Below are 19,024 nucleotides of genomic sequence, written 5' to 3' on the forward strand. Positions count from 1 at the left end.
TGAAATGTTAGCCTCCATCAGAAACAAAATTGGCTGGTATGATTTATCATTATGCTTACCAAAGAGTTTTAGCGATAGGCAATTGTACCACTAGTACAAAATGTGATGTTATTAAATCTGCCACTACCAGGATGGAGATGGACCTCCAAGGAATTCCATAGACAAATGTGATCAAGGTTTACAGGGTATCAAATGCAAAGAGAGTTGCCCCAAAAGGAGTTCTCGTACTTTGAGACATTAACTCTGAAGTCAGATCTCAAAATGTAGGACAAAATCACAATGTATATTGGGGGTAATTCAGAGTTGATCATAGCAGCAAATTTGTCAGCATTTGGACAAAACCATGTGCACTGCAGGGGGGGGGGAGTTATATCGTGCAGAGAGAGTTAGATTTGGGTGGGGTGTGTTCAAACTGAAATCTAAATTGCAGTGTAAAAATAAAGCAGCCAGAGTTTACCCTGCACAGAAACAAAATAACCCACCCAAATCTAACTCTCTCTGCAAATGTTATATCTGCCACACCTGCAGTGCACATGGGGGGTAATTCCAAGTTGATCGCAGCAGGATTTTTGATAGCAATTGGGCAAAACCATGTGCACTGCAGGGGGGGCAGATATAACATTTGCAGAGAGAGTTAGATTTGGGTGGGTTATTTTATTTCTGTGCAGGGTAAATACTGGCTGCTTTATTATTACACTGCAATTTAGATTGCAGATTGAACACACCCCATCCAAATCTAACTCTCTCTGCACATGTTATATCTGCCTCCCCCTACACTGCACATGGTTTTTCCCAATTGCTAACAAGAATCCTGCTGCGATCAACTTGGAATTACCCCCATGGTTTTGCCCGACTGCTAACAAATTTGCTGCTGCGATCAACTCTGAATTACCCCCATAGTCAGGGTGGGCTACCATACAAATCGAGGGGCTTTATGGATACCACAATATTCTGCTAACTTTATCTCATTGGCATCATAAAAATCAGAGTTGTTGTAGAGGAGTTATGTGCAAGGATGAGGATAGCTGGGACCACAGCATGCTCAGGAATTAAATAAAGATGCAGATCATTTACATTTTATGGACCCAGGCCTGCATGTCATAGCAAAATTAAATCTAGAATAAATGAGAGTGCCTGTTAGTAATGTCTAGGGTTTACACATTAAGCTGCTTCAATATACATGGTAATGTATATTTGTGGTCAGTATATCTTTTTCTGGAATGGCAATTCTACTATAACCAATACCTCTATTCTTCAATGGCTATGAGCTCACTGGTACAAATATCATACTGTAATTATGTGTTAAAAAAAATTCCCTAAAAAGAAGTAAAATGTATGCAATTTATTATCACAAGTATTATTTTGTGAGGTTACTGCTTCGGCTCCTACAACAGAAGTATTCACGTTGACAATAAACATCACACTGTATTAAGATTTGTATGACATACAGTAAAGCAAATAACAATTGACCATTTGCTCCGAAATGCCAAAAAACTGACTAAAACAGTCATTCAGACAAATTGGTTAAATCAAATGGATTTAACCAATTTGTCTGATTGACCATTTTTGTCTGTTTTTCAGTGTTTGGTAGCAAATGGTCAATCATCATTTGCTCCCATTCATTACCAGATTTTCGTTCTAACTAGCCAGATCAGAAAATAAATCTTTAGGTGTATGGACCCAGGCCAGCTAGTTTTTAGTTTGGTACCGGCAGGACCAGGATGCATCTTTAGACAGGGGGGCTGCTTTTAAGCAGCACTAAGCTTTATCTTTAGAATTTCTTATATTTTTAGCTATTTCTTTAGCGCAAGCAGTGGGACACGCTGCTGATCCATTGACTTCCTGCCAGTATCACAACACCGGTAAATGGTCCAGTGATCTTGGCTGGTGCCAGCGGGGCACGGCTAGCAGCATCCTGCTGGACACCCTGGGCTGCAGCAGGGCAACAGGAAGCAGGTAAGGTGTGATATCTGCCTTGCCTCCCAGTGCGGAGACCATCGGAGGTGCTGATGTGGGTGTCAGGTTCATCCTCAACCCCCTCTAGACCACCAGAGCCAGTGGCGGAACTAGAGAATGGTGGGCCGAGGTGCAACAATATGCATTGGGCCCCCCTCCCATATTATAAATAGGAAAAGCGCATAACCCAGAAAATGGTATTTTGACTCACTAAAAAGGGTGTCGCCATACAATAGAACTCTAAAGTCACGTTACATCAAACAGTAAAGAGCATTATACATGTTACGTCACAAAGTAGAGAGCATTATACACGTTACGTCACACAGTAGAGAGCATTATACACGTTATGTCACACAGTAGAGAGCCTTATACACGTTACGTCACACAGTAGAGAGCATTATAAACTTTATGTCACACAGTAAAGAGCCTTATGTCACACAGTAGAGAGCCTTATACACGTTATGCCAGTGTCTACCTATTGTGCACACCAACATTAACTACCAGGAATGTGAGCTAGATAGAAACAGATGTAGCCAGCCTCATCTTTGCCACGATGCATTGGTATGGGCGTACGCATTGCATCAAGCTTCAATGAGCGCCGTGCTATGCTAAGTCGCAGCCAACGTTCTTGTCATGGCTTTGGTTTTTGTGAACCCAGTGTTAGTGAAGTCTGTGCGGGCGACTGGAGGACTATGTGAATATTAGGCTGGTCTGTAGGAATCAGTGAGAAGAAGGAGCAATCCCTGACCGGGGATCGAACCCGGGCCTCGGCAAAGGAAGCCGTATCCTGACCACTGGATCACCAGGGACTTCGTGTTGATAGAAGGATGATGAATGTATTGGTGCGATTGAACTGGATATAGTGTCACAGGAGTAGGTGCTTATGTACTCAAGGTTACTGGTAAGATAGTAAGCTGGACTGGTCACTGGTGTGACTGAGAACCGGGCTGGTTACCGGTGAGACTGGGATGCAACTGTAATCCGGGCTGGTACTGGATATAACTGGAAACGCAACTGAAAGTAGAAAGATGACTGTGGCTGTGACTTTAGGAAAAGGCTGAAGAACACTGCGGCTGTGGCTTTAAAATGAGACTGCAGAATACTGCAACTGTGACTTTAAGCTGAGACTGTAGAATACTGCAGCTGTGGCTTTAAGATGAGACTATGGAATACTGGAACTGGGACTTTAAGATGAAACTGTAGAATACTGGATATAAATGGTAACACAACTGTAATCCAGACTGGGTAGCAAAGGAGCAGAGTTTTACAGGAACAGAAGTACAAGTGTTACCTTTTAGGGAGCTCAGCTTCTAAGCTCACACAGAGCTGTGTGTGACACGAGGAACTGGCAGAGTTTCCAACTCAAGTCTCCTGACATACTTCCTGACCCTTGGTGATTGGTGGGCAGTGTCAGGTGATTCAGAGAGTCTTAGGCTGGCTGGCTGGCAAACAGAGGATGCTGGCTGGCAAACAGAGGATGCTGGCTTTTAGGTCTAAACTTCAGATTGCTGAATTCAGACTCACACAGAAGATTAATCACCACAGGTGGAGCTCATTAACTCTTACCTTCCAGACAGAAAACTCAGGACTCAGGAAACTCATGGTATTGGCAAGCTGTTTATCCCAGGGTGCAGAAAGATGTTTTGGTGATTAATCTTCTGTGTGAGTCTGAATTCAGCAATCTGAAGTTTAGGCCTAAAAGCCAGCATCCTCTGTTTGCAGAAGTTCCGGCTTCAGTGTTCTTTCGGCCTGCTAGGCCTCACTCCACATCACAGCCTAGTCTAGAGTACTCACATGACAGTGACTGTTCACCTGACCCAGAGCTGTCCAAGCCTGTGCCAGCCTGAGACTCTCTGAATCACCTGACACTGCTCACCAATCCTGAACCAGGACAGAGGTGGCAGAGGTATGTCACCAATATGAGAACTACAGTGAGGATCGTGACAGTACCCCCCTCTTCAAGGGTGGACTCTGGACACCCATCTTGAATCTTAGAGGAACTTGAGAAATTCATACAGAAGAACTTAGGACCTTTGTTGATGCCTCTTATTTTTACAGGAGCATTTGGTTTTGACCAGGGAGAGCGGAATCTCCTGTAAAGAAAAAACTTCCTTAGAAAACATAGGACCTCCCATGAAAGGAGTAGCATCATGAACTGGATTAAATTCAGAGTCTGAGTCCAAGTCTAATGGAAGATACGAATCTCCCTTAGATACACAGGTTGCAGATGACTGGAGTTTTAAATTCTCTGGGCTTGGAGAGACTCCTACATGACCAGTTTAATGGTCGGATTCTTACAGAAGGAGATACTTAGATTATCCCTGGAAGGACAGCACAAACTTCCTTAGGCATCAGACTGTTGTAGTTTGAATGAAGACGAACTGGAATTCTTATTGGAGCAAGATTTTTTAACTGAGTCAGATTCCGAGGGTTTAGGAGTAAATTCTTTAAAGACTGCATTACTAAAAGTCTGTAAATCATGGAACACAGGATCATTATTCTCGAAAAGCATGTTAGCCCACTCCAAAGCTCCGGATGAACTTGAACTGGCTGGGACGGAAGGAGACTGAACTGGACATATGGACGGGACCAGATTGAGTCTGGACGAACTTGACCTGACTGAAACTGGAGAAATCTTTGGCTGGATGAGTAGGACCGGATTGGATCTGAGGATATTTGAATTGGCTGGAACCAAAGGAGACTGACCAGGCTGGTCCTGGAGAACTGCTGCTGGACCGACTGGAACCAGGACGGACAGAATTGGACATATGGGCGGGACCAGATTGAGTCCGGACGAACTTGTACCGGCAGAGACTTTGGACCTACGAATGGAACCGGATTGGGTCCAGAGATATTTGAATTGGCTGGAACCGAAGGAGTCTTTGGACCTACGGATGGAACCGGATTGGGTCCAGAGATATTTGAATCGGCTGGAACCAAAGGAGTCTTTGGACCTAAGGAGTCTTTGGACCTAAGGATGGAACCGGATTGGGTCCAGAGATATTGGAATCGGCTGGAACCAAAGGAATCTTCAGACAGACGGATGGAACCGGATTGAGTCTGGAGACAGTTGAATCAGCTGGAACTGAAGGAGTCTTTGGACCTACGGATGGAACCGGATTGGGTCCAGAGATATTTGAATCGGCTGGAACCGAAAGAATCTGCAGACAGATGGATGGAACCAGATTGAGTCTGGAGACAATTGAATCAGCTGGAACTGAAGGAGTCAGAATCGGGTTAGAACCGGAATGAGTGGAATCCAAGTGTTTATATGGCCCATCCTGGACCTGCGCCTTTCTGTATGCCAACAGGGTGGTGCACTCTGAGGATGGCAAACAGGAGTTCATAACTGCATCTGTAGCACACAATTTTCCATCTCTGAACTTGGCTCTGGATACTTCCCTTGGGGCTGAAACTTTGGTGACCCCTCCTGGGGTTGACGAATCAGACACCTCTCAGGGTTGTTATCTTCAGCACTCCTCCTGGGCTTGACAGATCAGAAACTCCTTTTTGAGAAGACTCCTATGCCCCTACTAGAGCTTGAACATTGGATACTCCTCCTTGGGCTGCAGAGACATACAGCACTCCTTGGGCTGCAGAGACAGACTCCTCTGTGACTTTAAATGGCTTGAACATTCTTTTCTGGACACCCAACTTGGGATAGGGTCTTTTAATCACAGGACCCCAGTCATAAATTTGAGTCTCTTTTTGAGTAGCCTTCTTAACACCCCCGTCAGCAGTAGCAGGATCGGCTACTGTGGATGACTTGTAGACATGAGCGTTATGATACTGAGATTTGTCACCATTTCCTGGCTTGTGAAGAATGCAATCCTTAGCAAAATGACCGGAATTTCCACAGTAAAGACAGAGGTGTAGCTCCCTACACCGCTGACGTTCAGCTTCAGAGAGCTTGGGCCTTGGATAGCTCTGATGAACAACTTTTCCTTGCACAGAGAAAGAGACTTTAGTAACTGGATGGAACAAAACAGGATCAACAACGTTGGTAGTATTCCTGAAGAGATCAGGCATCACAGAAAGAATACTAGACAAAAGTTCTTCTAACTGTAATAACATCTGGTAGAAAATCTGCAGTTGGTCAGGAGTCATAATGCAGAAAGTCCAAGAATCTCTGGAGAAGTTTCGCTGCAGACACTGTGCCAATTGATGCTGAGTCGACTCCAAACCCTCCAAGCGTCCTGCAATATTGCTTAGGAGGTCCTGCGTCAGACAAACACTTTCGGCCGGGTCCATGCGACCAGTTCCTACTGTCATGACTGTGGTTTATGTGAACCCAGTGTTAGTGAAGTCTGTGCGGGCGACTAGAGGACTATGTGAATATTAGGCTGGTCTGTAGCAATCAGTGAGAAGAATGAGCAATCCCTGACCGTGGATCGAACCCGGGCCTCGGCAAAGGAAGCCGTCTCCTGACCACTGGATCACCAGGGGCTTGGTGTTGATAGAAGGATGATGAATGTATTGGTGCAATTGAACTGGATATAGTGTCACAGGAGTAGGTGCTTATGTACTCAAGGTTACTGGCGAGATAGTAAGCCGGACTGGTTACTGGTGAGACTGAGAACCGGGCTGGTTACCGGTGAGACTGGGATGCAACTGTAATCCGGGCTGGTACCGGATATAACTGGAAACACAACTAAAAGTAGAACAATGACTGTGGCTGTGACTTTAGGACAAGGCTGAAGAACACTGCGGCTGTGGCTTTAAAATGAGACTGTAGAATACTGCAACTGTGGCTTTAAGATGAGACTGTAGAATACTGCAGCTGTGGCTTTAAGATGAGACTATGGAATACTGCAACTGTGACTTTAAGATGAAACTGTAGAATACTGGATATCAATGGTAACACAACTGTAATCCAGACTGGGTAGCAAAGGAGCTGAATTTTACAGGAACCGAAGTACAAGTGTTACCTTTAGGGAGCTCAGCTTCTAAGCTCACACAGAGCTGTGTGTGACACGAGGAACTGGCAGAGTTTCCAACTCAAGTCTCCTGACTTATACTTCCTGGTCCCTGGTGATTGGTGGGCAGTGTCAGGTGATTCAGAGAGTCTCAGGCTGGCACAGGATTGGACAGTTCTGGGTCAGGTGAACAGTCACTGTCATGTGAGTACTCTTGTCATGTGAGTACTCTAGACTAGGCTGTGATGTGGAGTAAGGCCTAGCAGGCCGAAAGAACACTGAAGCCTGAACTTCTGCAAACAGAGGATGCTGGCTTTTAGGCTTAAACTTCAGATTGCTGAATTCAGACTCACACAGAAGATTAATCACCACAGGTGGAGCTCATTAACGCTTACCTTCCAGGCAGAGAACTCAGGACTCGGGAAACTCATGGTATTGGCAAGCTGTTTATCCCAGTGAGCAGAAAGATGCAGGATCCAGGACAGAGATGGCAGAGGTAAGTCACCAATATGAGAACTACAGTGAGGATCATGACAGTTCTCTCCATAGTGCACGCACACTTCATAGACATGGGCATACTAGTAGTGAGCGTGGCTACATCTGTAGATATGGATATACTGTATACACACACATAGTAAACACACACACACACACTACTAAACACACATAGCAAAACACATATATACACACACACACACACACACACACACACACACACACACCCATAGCAATAAAAAGTACAGTATATACACACATACACCAATAGCAAAATACATACACACCCCCAAAGCAAAACACACACACATACACCCATAGCAAAACACACACACATACATCCCTAGCAAAACACACACACACCCATAGCAAAACACACAGATACATCCATAGAAAAACACACACACATACACCCATAGCAAAACACACACACACTGCTGCCGTGACTGTCCCTCCTCCCTCCCCCTTCTACCAGCATGCAGCGGTGGCAGAGACCAGGAGCCTGGAGGAAACTGCAGCAGCACGGTGCTGAGATGAAGGGTGATGAGCTCACCCTTCTCACTTGCTGGCGCTGTGCACTCACATCCAGGGCAGCTTCCTCCTGTCTCAAGGCCTGCAGCGCAGCGGCGGCAGCGCATAATGAGTCAGTGTGACTCTTACACTACTGCCGGCTGTGGGCCCCTTCTTAGCACTGGGCCTCGGTGTATTGCACCACTTGCACAGGCGCAAGTTTCTGCCTCTGACCAGGGCACTTCAAGGCATTGGGGACACTATACAGAGCTCACAACCCTGGGGGTTAATGTTACCTAAGGACAGGTAAGCTGTCCCCCAATATCTCTTCCCCTGGCTCTGAGCAAGATCCCTCACAGAGCTGCTTTTGAACTGCTCCTCCTGCCCCAGTGAGATGCTCAGTGGCCATTTCACTCACATGCCTGCTGGAGCAAGTCTCAGGGGAAGTTGGGTCCAATCTCCCTGTATACCTCTCCCCAGTGCCAAGTTATACAGCGCTTTTCCTGACAGCCTATTAAGGTTTGTGTAGTTGATGTAGTGCCCATTTATATTATAATATACATGCATTTTATATGACTTTTGCTAGTGTCTGCTGTTGTGTTATACTGTTTCTGCTATATAACTGTCAGCTATATCTATCCCTGTTACTCTCTGTCTCTCTCTCTCTCTCTCTCTCTCTCTCTCTCGTTTAAGCATTACCAAGTGTATAAGGGTTCAGTACCTCACATATAGTATACTTATACTTTGAGGGGTATCCCATTGCACACACTGTGTGTTTATAGTGCCTATAGCATTATATCTTCCAAAGGCAAATGTAATAAGGAGGTTGGGTTTCCTACACTAATTACATGCAGATCCTGTTCGGCTGACTTATCACCCCAGGATCCTATACAGGACAGTCTGTGTTTAAAGTGTTATATTCTGCAACACCAGACCCCCCCCCCCCCCCCCCCCCACGCCTGTCCGGGAACCCTCTTGTGTGTCTTCCTTATCTCAGGTTATGACATAGTTGATCGTCTGTCAGCTCCTACTCTGCCTCCAGCAGTGGGATTCCCTCAATAATTGCAACCTGCCTTGCTTACCTCCTTGGATGGATACTTCCTTTCTGGATGGATACTTTCTTCCACTTTGTTCAGAGTTTGGCTCAAACGTCAGTCGCCTTTCAGCAGATGCTACAAGGCCACAGACTGTTACCTGCCATAGCACACAGACATTCTGTACTTTCATCACAGTCTAAGCAGGCTACAGATTCTGAGATATCATCTGATTAGGAGGCAGATGATACAAATGTTTCAGAGCCCGAGTCTTCCTCTGTTCGTGAGGAACAACACTCTAATGTGGATGTGCCTGCTCTAGGGTGGGCAGTTAAACATATCCTGGACATTGAAAAGAAGGAGCTGGTGTTTAAACAACAAAAAGTCATTAAGGCAGAATTCCCAAAGTCGAATCAATTTACCGACCTCATGCGTGAAGCCTGGATTACACCTAACAAGTGTTTCCAGTTACCAAAAAGGCTTTCATCCTTTTAGCTTCTTCCTGTAGCTGAATGTACAAATTGAGAGCCCCTTTAGTAGATGCTCATGTGGCTCACCTGGTTAAAGCTCCACATTGCCTTTTAACTCTGCATCCCATTTCAAGGATGCCACTGACAGGAAGATAGAGATCTTCCTCAAGTCTATGTACTCACATATGCATGAAATCCTGACCAGGATGCGTAGAGGTATTTTACCCCTACCCCCTAACCCCCTGGTCCTGCAGCCTAAACCTAACCCCCCACTGCCTAACCTAACCACCCTCCCTCCCCTGCGGCCTGACCCTCCCCTCCCCGAGGGGTGGTTAACCCTCTCCCACTGCAGCCTAACCCCCCCGCCCCACAGCCTAACCCAAAGCCCCTTGGTGGCGCATAAACCAAACCCCCCCTTCACATCCCTAAACCTAACCTGCCAGATGTTGTAATGGTTGGGATACCGGCTGCAGGGATTCTCGCATTGGTCTCCAGCACCATTCAGAGTTTCATCGTGAGGATTCCAATGAGTGTCAGGATTCCGACATCAGTATTTCAGCCGGCATATTCACCACATATCCCTGTGGGAGCTTGATGAGTGGTCTGGCTCCGCTCCTGGAGGGCGGACTCTGATTCCAAGAATGCGCTTAAATCTCTGCCCTTCACAGGGCACATATTCTTTGGCGCCGAATGGGATAAAATTGTGGCCACTCTTGCCACTTCTAAAACTACTGCTACCCCAAAGCCCAGGACATCATCCTTTAGGTCCTTTGGCCCCCAAGGAAATGCTACGGGACAGTCCTTTCCCAAGCAGAGAAGTTCTTCTAAGTCCAACAAACCATGCTCTAACCAATCCTGGGCTGTCAGATGTCTGGCTGCAAAGTCAGATGGCTACCTCCTGGGGGATCCCAGTATGGGAGGCTGACTTCATCAGTTTGCAAAGTCCTGGCTTCACACTACCACAGATGCCTTGATGCGAGAAGTGGTCTCAGTTTTCAGAGGCATTCTCCTCAACAATTTTGTTGTATGGGTCTTCCAGCAGATGCTATCGGGTCCTTGGCTCTGCAACAGGCCATAGACTCTCTTCTACAGGCCATAGACTCTCTTCTCTTCTGTAGTCATTGTGCCATATCCTCTAGAGCAACAAAGGACAGGCTTCTACTGTACATTGTTTCTAGTCCAGAAGCCAAACGTTTTCTTTTGACCCATACTCTAACTCAAGACACTCAATAAGTTTATCCGGTTGCCCAGGTGTGCATAGAAACCCTACATTCCATTATCCTTGCACTGGAGCCTTGTGACTTTATGGCTTCCTTGGTTATCCAGGATGCATGCCTACATGTGCCCATAACTTCCAAACATCAGTAATACCTCAGATTTGCTGTCCTCCAACAGCATAACTAATTCTTTTTCAACTTTCTACAGGCCCTCAGGTCTTTACCATAATTATGGCTACACATTTGTGTCAGCGGGTTCGAATTCTTCCTTATCTAGATGACACGCTGATTTTAGTACAGTCTCCAGAGGTCCTGCGACAACATTTCTGTCTGACCATTGCCTTCCTGCAAGCGCATGGCTGGATTATCAACTGAAAAACATCCTCCCTATCTCCTGCTCAGAGGATGTAACATCTAAGAGCCCTCCTATATTCTCAGGTCCAGAGGATTTTTCTACCAGCGGACAATATAAGGGTGCTTCACACTTGCCTGCCATGCAGGTCTTGGAGTCTATGGTGTCCACCTTCCGTCACTCCAGGCATCTTCAACATCTGATCTTGTCACTGTGGAATGGACTTGTAAGCAAAATAAGAGAGAAAAAAGCTTGGTTCTAGCGAACTAGTAGGAAAGAATTTATTTAAAATGTACTTTGTTTCAACATTATTAAATAAATATTTTTTAGTAATGATGAAATAAAAGGTACCAAACTACAAGTACTGATTGAAATATAACATAATTTCGGGGTCAAAACAGTTTGACTATAATAAGTCCTGGTGCAATAAAAATTCCCAAGTCTTCACAGTGGAATGGATAGCATCATCTCATCAGATCTCAAATAATGGTACTCTTCCCGGAGGTTTGCCTCTCCCTCTTGTGGTGGCTACAGACGCCCCATTTGAATAAGGTTTATCCCTTTTGGATTCTGGATTGGGTACTTCTCACAATGGATGACAGCCTCTGTGGGTGTGAAGCAGTGACCAGTCAATGGTCCTGTCATGGAAGTTGGAAAGTCCACAAAAATCAAGACTTTCTCCACGGCCGACCTGTTCAGGTCCAATCCGACAACACCACCGCGGTAGCCTACCTCAACCATCAGGGAGGCATGCAAAGTCTGGCTGCCATGAGGGACGTGATGCACATTCTGACTTGGGCAGAATGTCATCTTCCGGCTATCTCAGCAGTGTTTATCCCAGGAGTCCCCAACTGGGAAATGGACTTCTTAATCCGCCAAGATGTCCCCTCCGGGGAGTTGGCTCTACATCCAGAAGTCTTTCAGGTTCTGGTGGATAAGTGGGGCCTCACGCCACAACCACAAAATAGCCTGCATACGGGTCCAGGACCAGGGATCATTCATAGATGATTTAGCAGTGTGGTGGCATATTTCTTCCCTCCAGTCTCACTCCTTCCAAAAGTTCTCCGCAAGTTCAAGCTGGAAGGACTGGCTGAGGCGCCATTAATTGGCAGACCTGCAGAGCATCTCGATAGACACTCCCTTACGGCTTCCTCTATGCCCTGACCTCTGACCCAGGGTCTGTGTCTACACCTGGACCTGGCTCATCTGTCTTTGACAGCATGGCTCTTGAGGCATCCCTTTTGAAATCTAAGGACTTCTTGCGCTTGGTTGTTCATACAATGCTTAAGGCTCGTAAACCTGCCTCAGCCCAGATTTACTACAGGGTTTGGCACACTTATTTTCAATTGTTTTCCTTCAGTGAGTTCTCCACATTCAACCTCCATTTGTCCCTCTGATGACTGTGTGGGACTTATCCTTAGTTCTCTGAGCTTTACACGCATCTCTGTTTGAACCATTGAACTTCATGGACTTCAAGTGGCTGATGTGGAAAACTCTTATCCTCCTTGCTATTGCCTTTGCTTGCAGGGTGTTTGATTTAGGAGCACTATCGCATCACTTTCTCTTTTTATCTATTTTCCATCTGGTCAGGGCTGTCCTAAGAACTCGTCCGGCTACCTTTCTAAAGTTGTCTCCCAGTTTCATATGCATGAAGAGATTGTGGTTCCAGCTTTCTAATCTCCTATTATTTCCACAAGTTAAGCTTTGCTTGATTTAGTCTGTGCACATGTTTTCTGTAAATCTGATGCTCTCTTTGTGCTTTATGGCTTTAACAAATGGGTCTGGCCTGCTTACAAATAACCCTTGGCCTGCTGGCTGCGAATGATTATGTCTCTGGCTTACATGGTTCATTCCACTCAATCTGTGAGGTCCTCATGGGTGGCTAGTCGTGGCGCTGCACAATTGTGCGAGGCGGTCACGTGGTCTTCAGTCCACATTTTCCTTTGTTTCTACACCTTTGATACCTTTGCCTCCCAGGATGTTGCCTTTGGACGACGGGTTCTCCATTCTGCTCAGGCACTTCCCCTCCCTTAGGGGAAACTGCTTTGGGACATCCCCATGGTATCCGTGTGGACCCCTATGGATCCTGAAGAAGAAAATAAGAGTTATTGTAGACATACCTTTGTTAACTCTTAATCTTCGAAGTCCATAATGTCCACAGGGTACCCACCCGATGCACCTGGCTTCTATGGGTATTTCCTCATAGTCACTAGATCTTTCTTACTGTGAGTGTGTTTCTTGTGTGTACTGTTCTTCCTTCTCCTCTCTCCTGCTCCTGTCTTGTTCACTAAACTGGTTGGCCTGGGGCTGTGGGTGGGGTATAGGTGAGGATGGACTAAGGCATCCTGGGTGCTAATGCTTTAACTGTTTAGTGCCCTGTCCTCTCCAACCACCTACACCCCATGGTATCCCAGTGGACCCTATTGACTTAGAAGAAAAAGAGTTAACAAAGGTAGGTCTACCATAACTCTTATTTTCTTCAATTTGACTGCCTGACCTCTGGTCAACATTGCTGTGTGACTATATCATACAGTACACAAAGATACTCTGCAATCTGGCTGAGCCATTATGCAACAGGTAGCACCTGTGCACATCCTTGTGCATCAGTGCCTATTTCCCTATAGATTGTAAGCTTGCGAGTAAGTCCTTACTACCTCTTTGTCTGTCTGTTATTACCCAGTTTTGTGTTATTACTGTTGTTCCAATTGTAAAGCGCAACAAAATATGCGCTGCTATATAAGAAACTGTTAAAAAACAATAAATAATTTGACATGTAGATGGCACCTATCACTGTATGTTCTTGAAAAGCCTGTATTTACACTTAGGACTTAGACTCGTGTGGTACATATTATAATATATATAGAGTGCATATAAACTCCACACAGACACTGTTTACAATATGGAGAGAGAATGAATGTTTCTCAAAAGTATCACTGTAAATAATGGTAAGGTATTTCCAAATTGAACTATCAATATCCAATATTTCTGACAAAACAATATAAACTAGTATGATTTTTTTTTCTTTGTTGATTTTTTTATTTATATGTATATATTACATCCTATTATTGTTTGTTTATTTATTTATTTATTTATTTGTTTGTTTCTTTCTTTCATGATGGGAACCAAGATATTGTATATAAACGTTAAGATCACAGTCACCCCAATTTCCATGTAATCGCTTATCCTGTACAAAATATTTATAGACTGGCAAAATTGTTTTTATTAAAGACATTAATCCTCATTTAGCAAAAAAGAGAAAGAAAGGAAAAAAACACATTAATATGTGTGTATATAAATATATATATATATATATATATATATATATATATATACACTGCTCAAAAAAAATAAAGGGAACACTAAAATAACACATCCTAGATCTGAATGAATGAAATATTCTTATTAAATACTTTGTTCTTTACATAGTTGAATGTGCTGACAACAAAATCACACAAAAATTATCAATGGAAATCAAATTTATTAACCCATGGAGGTCTGGATTTGGAGTCACACTCAAAATGAAAGTGGAAAAACACACTACAGGCTGATCCAACTTTGATGTAGTGTCCTTAAAAAAGTCAAAATGAGGCTCAGTAGTGTGTGTGGCCTCCACGTGCCTCTATGACCTCCCTACAATGCCTGGGCATGTTCCTGATGAGGTGGCTAGTGGTCCTTTAAGGGATCTCCTCCCAGACCTGAACTAAAGCATCCGCCAACTCCTGGACAGTCTGTGGTGCACGTGGCGTTGAAGGATGGAGCAAGACATGATGTCCCAGATGTGCTCAATTGGATTCAGGTCTGGGGAATGGGCGGGCCAGTCCATAGCATCAATGCCTTCGTCTTGCAGGAACTGCTGACACACTCCAGCCACATGAAGTCTAGCATTGTCTTGCATTAGGAGGAACCCAGGGCCAACCGCACCAGCATATGGTCTCACAAGGGGTTTGAGGATCTCATCTGGGTACCTAATGGCAGTCAGGCTACCTCTGGCGAGCACACGGAGGGCTGTGCGGCCCCCTAAAGAAATTCCACCCCACACCATTACTGACCCACTGCCAAACCGGTCATGCTGGAGGATGTTGCAGGCAGCAGAACGTTCTTCTTGGTGTCTCCAGACTCTGTCACGTCTGTCACATGTGCTCAGTGAGAACCTGCTTTCATCTGTGAAGAGCACAGGGCGCCAGTGGCGAATTTGCCAATCTTGGTGTTCTCTGGCAAATGCCAAACGTCCTGCACGGTGTTGGTCTGTAAGCACAATCCCCCACCTGTGGACGTCGGGCCCTCATACCCCCCTCTTGGGGGTAAATTTACTAAGGTGGGAGGTTTTTAGAACTGGTGATGTTGCCCATGGCAACCAATCAGATTCTACTTACCATTTATCTAGCTGCTTCTAGCAGATAATAGATATAATCTGATTGGTTGCTATGGGCAACATCACCAGTTCTAAAAATCTGCCACCTTAGTAAATTTACCCCATGGAGTCTGTTTCTGATTGTTTGAGTAGACACATGCACATTTGTGGCTTGCTGGAGGTTATTTTGCAGGGCTCTGCCAGTGCTCCTCCTGTTCCTCCTTGCACAAAGGCGGAGGTAGCGGTCCTGTTGCTGGGTTGTTGCCCTCCTACGGCCTCCTTCAGGTCTCCTGATGTACTGGCCTATCTCCTGGTAGCGCCTCCATGCTCTGGACACTACGCTGACAGACACAGCAAACCTTCTTGCCACAGCTCGCATTGATGTGCCATCCTGGATGAGCTGCACTACCTGAGCCACTTGTGTGGGTTGTAGACTCCGTCTCATGCTACCACTAGAGTGAAAGCACCGCCAGCTTTCAAAAGTGACCAAAACATCAGCCAGAAAGAATAGGAGCTGAGAAGTGGTCTGTGGTCACCACCTGCAGAACAACTCCTTTATTGGGGGTGTCTTGCTAATTGCCTATAATTTCCACCTGTTGTCTATTCCATTTGCACAACAGCATGTGAAATTGATTGTCAATCAGTGTTGCTTCCTACGTGGACAGTTTGATTTCACAGATGTGTGATTGACTTGGAGTTACATTGTGTTGTTTAAGTGTTCCCTTTATTTTTTTGAGCAGTGTATATATATATACATATATATATATATATATATATATATAGAGAGAGAGAGAGAGAGAGAGAGATAGAGAGAGAAAGGAAGAGTGATAGAAAAAAAGCATACAGTATAGGGATTAGGCAATCACCTGTATTGACTACACATGGTCAGCGATAGAAGATATTTCAACCCAAATTAAGTCTCCAAACAAGTATAATCCATAGCTTGATTTAGTCCATTGGGGCTAAGGGTATCCATTTTGAAGATCCATGCTGACTCTCCCAGACATAGATGTCTGCATCTATTACCTCCCCTTTTAGTGTTTTCAAATTTTTCTACTGCCACAATGGAGAGCCCTTTTGGGTCGCCATTGTGGTATCTCGCAAAATGTCTAGACACACTATGTGTGTGTTTCATAATAATGATATTACACCTATGCTTCCTAAATCTGCTCTTAAGTGTTCTAATAGTCCCCCCTACATACTGTAGTGAACATGGACATTGTAAAATATGTATACAGTAATTCGATTCACAATTTAGAAATTGATTAATAGCAAATGTTTCTCAATTGGCATGGGAGCTTATGTTGGTTTATTTATTTACCATATGTTTACAGGTTAAACAAATGGATTTATTACAGCAATAGTTTCCTACTGGCATCATTGTGAGCCAACTGGACACGTTAGTTTTCTTTTCAGTTTTTAACATACTAGGATCTAAGAGGTTCCCCAAGTTTGTGTTTTTTCTAAATGTAATACCTGGTTTCTTCTGTATGTACTTCTTTAATACTGGATCTTGATCCAGTATAAATAAGTTTTCTTGAATTAGTCTCTTAATTTTTCCAGATTTGGTATTAAATTTGGAAATGAAAGTTACTTTTTCAGGTGAGATCTCCCTAGACTCTTTTTTGGCTAATATTTCAGGTTGTATAAGTCACCCATATGTTTTATTATTACACCATCACTCAAATACTTCAACCAAATAAATAAAGACACAGACAACTGTATAGATTGGAAAATTGAGGTCACAGCCAAATTTATTTAAATTCGAATCTGGAATTAGAAATCTTAATCACTGGTGGCAAAAAAAGCAGTGCCAACTCGGCCATGGCTTAAAAACTTTTAATCATTAAACAAATGGGGCAGAGTTTCTGCCCCTTGCGCAATCCGTCTTGGGTAGAACCATCTCCCCTTAACTAGCACAGTGCTGGTCCCTCCTTAAGATGGTGACCTGGTCCTCCCCTGAGGTAGTGACCGACTCGCCTTTTCTCAAAGGGGAAATGCTAGCCAAGCTCTGCTGCGCTAAATTGAGCCGCCGATGAGCACTGCTTTCCGCCCGCTGCGCCTCGCCTTGCTGGAATAACTCTTAAAATATATTCCAACGGGAAAAAACATTTAATTGACATTAAGAAAAATTAACCTTTGCCGGGTGGGTGGGATCCCAAAATGGCAAGAGGATTTGAACTCCTCAGCCCTGCCCTATATAAACTCCAACGCCCCGCCTACCAAACAAATTCCATTGGCTAAATGATTGATTGACAGCCTTAACCTCCTCTTCACCCCTAGCAAACTAAAAAACCAGTTTCAGCCAGCTCAGCTTCATAACAAACAGGGTGCTTATATTCTCTCTGTCCTATGCAGTCCTTCGTTCATTTTAAGTCACCCATATGTTTTATTATTACGCCATCACTCAAATACTTCAACCAAATAAATAAAGACACAGACAACTGTATAGATTGGAAAATTGAGGTCACAGCCAAATTTATTTAAATTCGAATCTGGAATTAGAAATCTTAATCACTGGTGGCGAAAAAAGCAGTGCCAACTCGGCCATGGCTTAAAAACTTTTAATCATTAAACAAATGGGGCAGAGTTTCTGCCCCTTGCGCAATCCGTCTTGGGTAGAACCATCTCCCCTTAACTAGCACAGTGCTGGTCCCTCCTTAAGATGGTGACCTGGTCCTCCCCTGAGGTAGTGACCGACTCGCCTTTTCTCAAAGGGGAAATGCTAGCCAAGCTCTGCTGCGCTAAATTGAGCCGCCGATGAGCACTGCTTTCCGCCAAATTCGAGGGCTTGCAGACTTCGATACCGCCACCACCAACAACTAAATGCCTCACACTTCCTTCAAACCATCCACCAAGGCTGTGACAAATAGTTCCATACCCATCTTAGACAAATGCACCCCGTCCAATCTATACAATTCCAATTTCTCGTAACGTAACTCTGGGTGCTTTACCACCTGACCTCCTAAACTAAGGACATACCTGGAAATTGCAGCATTAACTTTTCTCCTCACTCTATCCAAAGCTGCTCCACCTTGAGTGCCCCTCCAAAATCTACGTGGTATAATTTCTGACCATAACAACTTAACCAGCGGCCAACGTTCCGTAACCAAATTAAAATATCTTTTCATTTCGTTAATCAATTCAATACCTTTACAGGTACCCAAATCATTACCGCCTAAATGCACAACTAAACAATCTGGGGCACCCCATTTGCCTTCACAATCCGAAAGTAAACTCAATAAACCACTCCATCTCATACCTCTTATACCTATCCACCTAATATCGAAAGGGAATGACTTAGCCACTTGATGCCTACCGGCCCAATAGACATAAGAATGACCTACAATCAACACCCGGCTTGATAATGTCAAAAAACCTGTAATAAAAGGTAAATGAAATGATTTGTTTAATAACATAAATTCCATTCAAATTTCGCAGGGAAAGGGAAAACTTAGCTATTTGGGTGACCCAGATGGAGGTGAACAACACCAAACCTCAATCGTTTTGTGAGGAAAAAGGTGAAAAGAACTCCAAACCCCCTTTAACGGCGGGTAGCTTAAGGCCCTGAGATTCCCAAATAACAAACTCGCAGGAAGCTTCGCTTTAACGCAACTTATCTCCGCGGATGTAAACCTTATAAGCATCCGACTTCCAACGCCCTAAACGCTTAATTTCCTCGCCCGAAGAACCTGCCGCTGCTGCACAAGTCGCTGCTCCTAT

At 44.5% G+C, this 19,024-nt stretch overlaps 1 protein-coding gene across 1 annotated transcript in view; it reads left to right on the forward strand.

The window, feature by feature from the left end:
- Positions 1-19,024, forward strand: part of LOC134927784 (poly(rC)-binding protein 3-like) — a 2,026,162-nt gene that overhangs the window by 1,860,981 nt on the left and 146,157 nt on the right. The gene's annotated exons all lie outside the window — the stretch shown is intronic.

Source organism: Pseudophryne corroboree, chromosome 5 (genome assembly GCF_028390025.1).
Source record: "Pseudophryne corroboree isolate aPseCor3 chromosome 5, aPseCor3.hap2, whole genome shotgun sequence".
In the NCBI taxonomy this organism is placed as follows: domain Eukaryota; kingdom Metazoa; phylum Chordata; class Amphibia; order Anura; family Myobatrachidae; genus Pseudophryne; species Pseudophryne corroboree.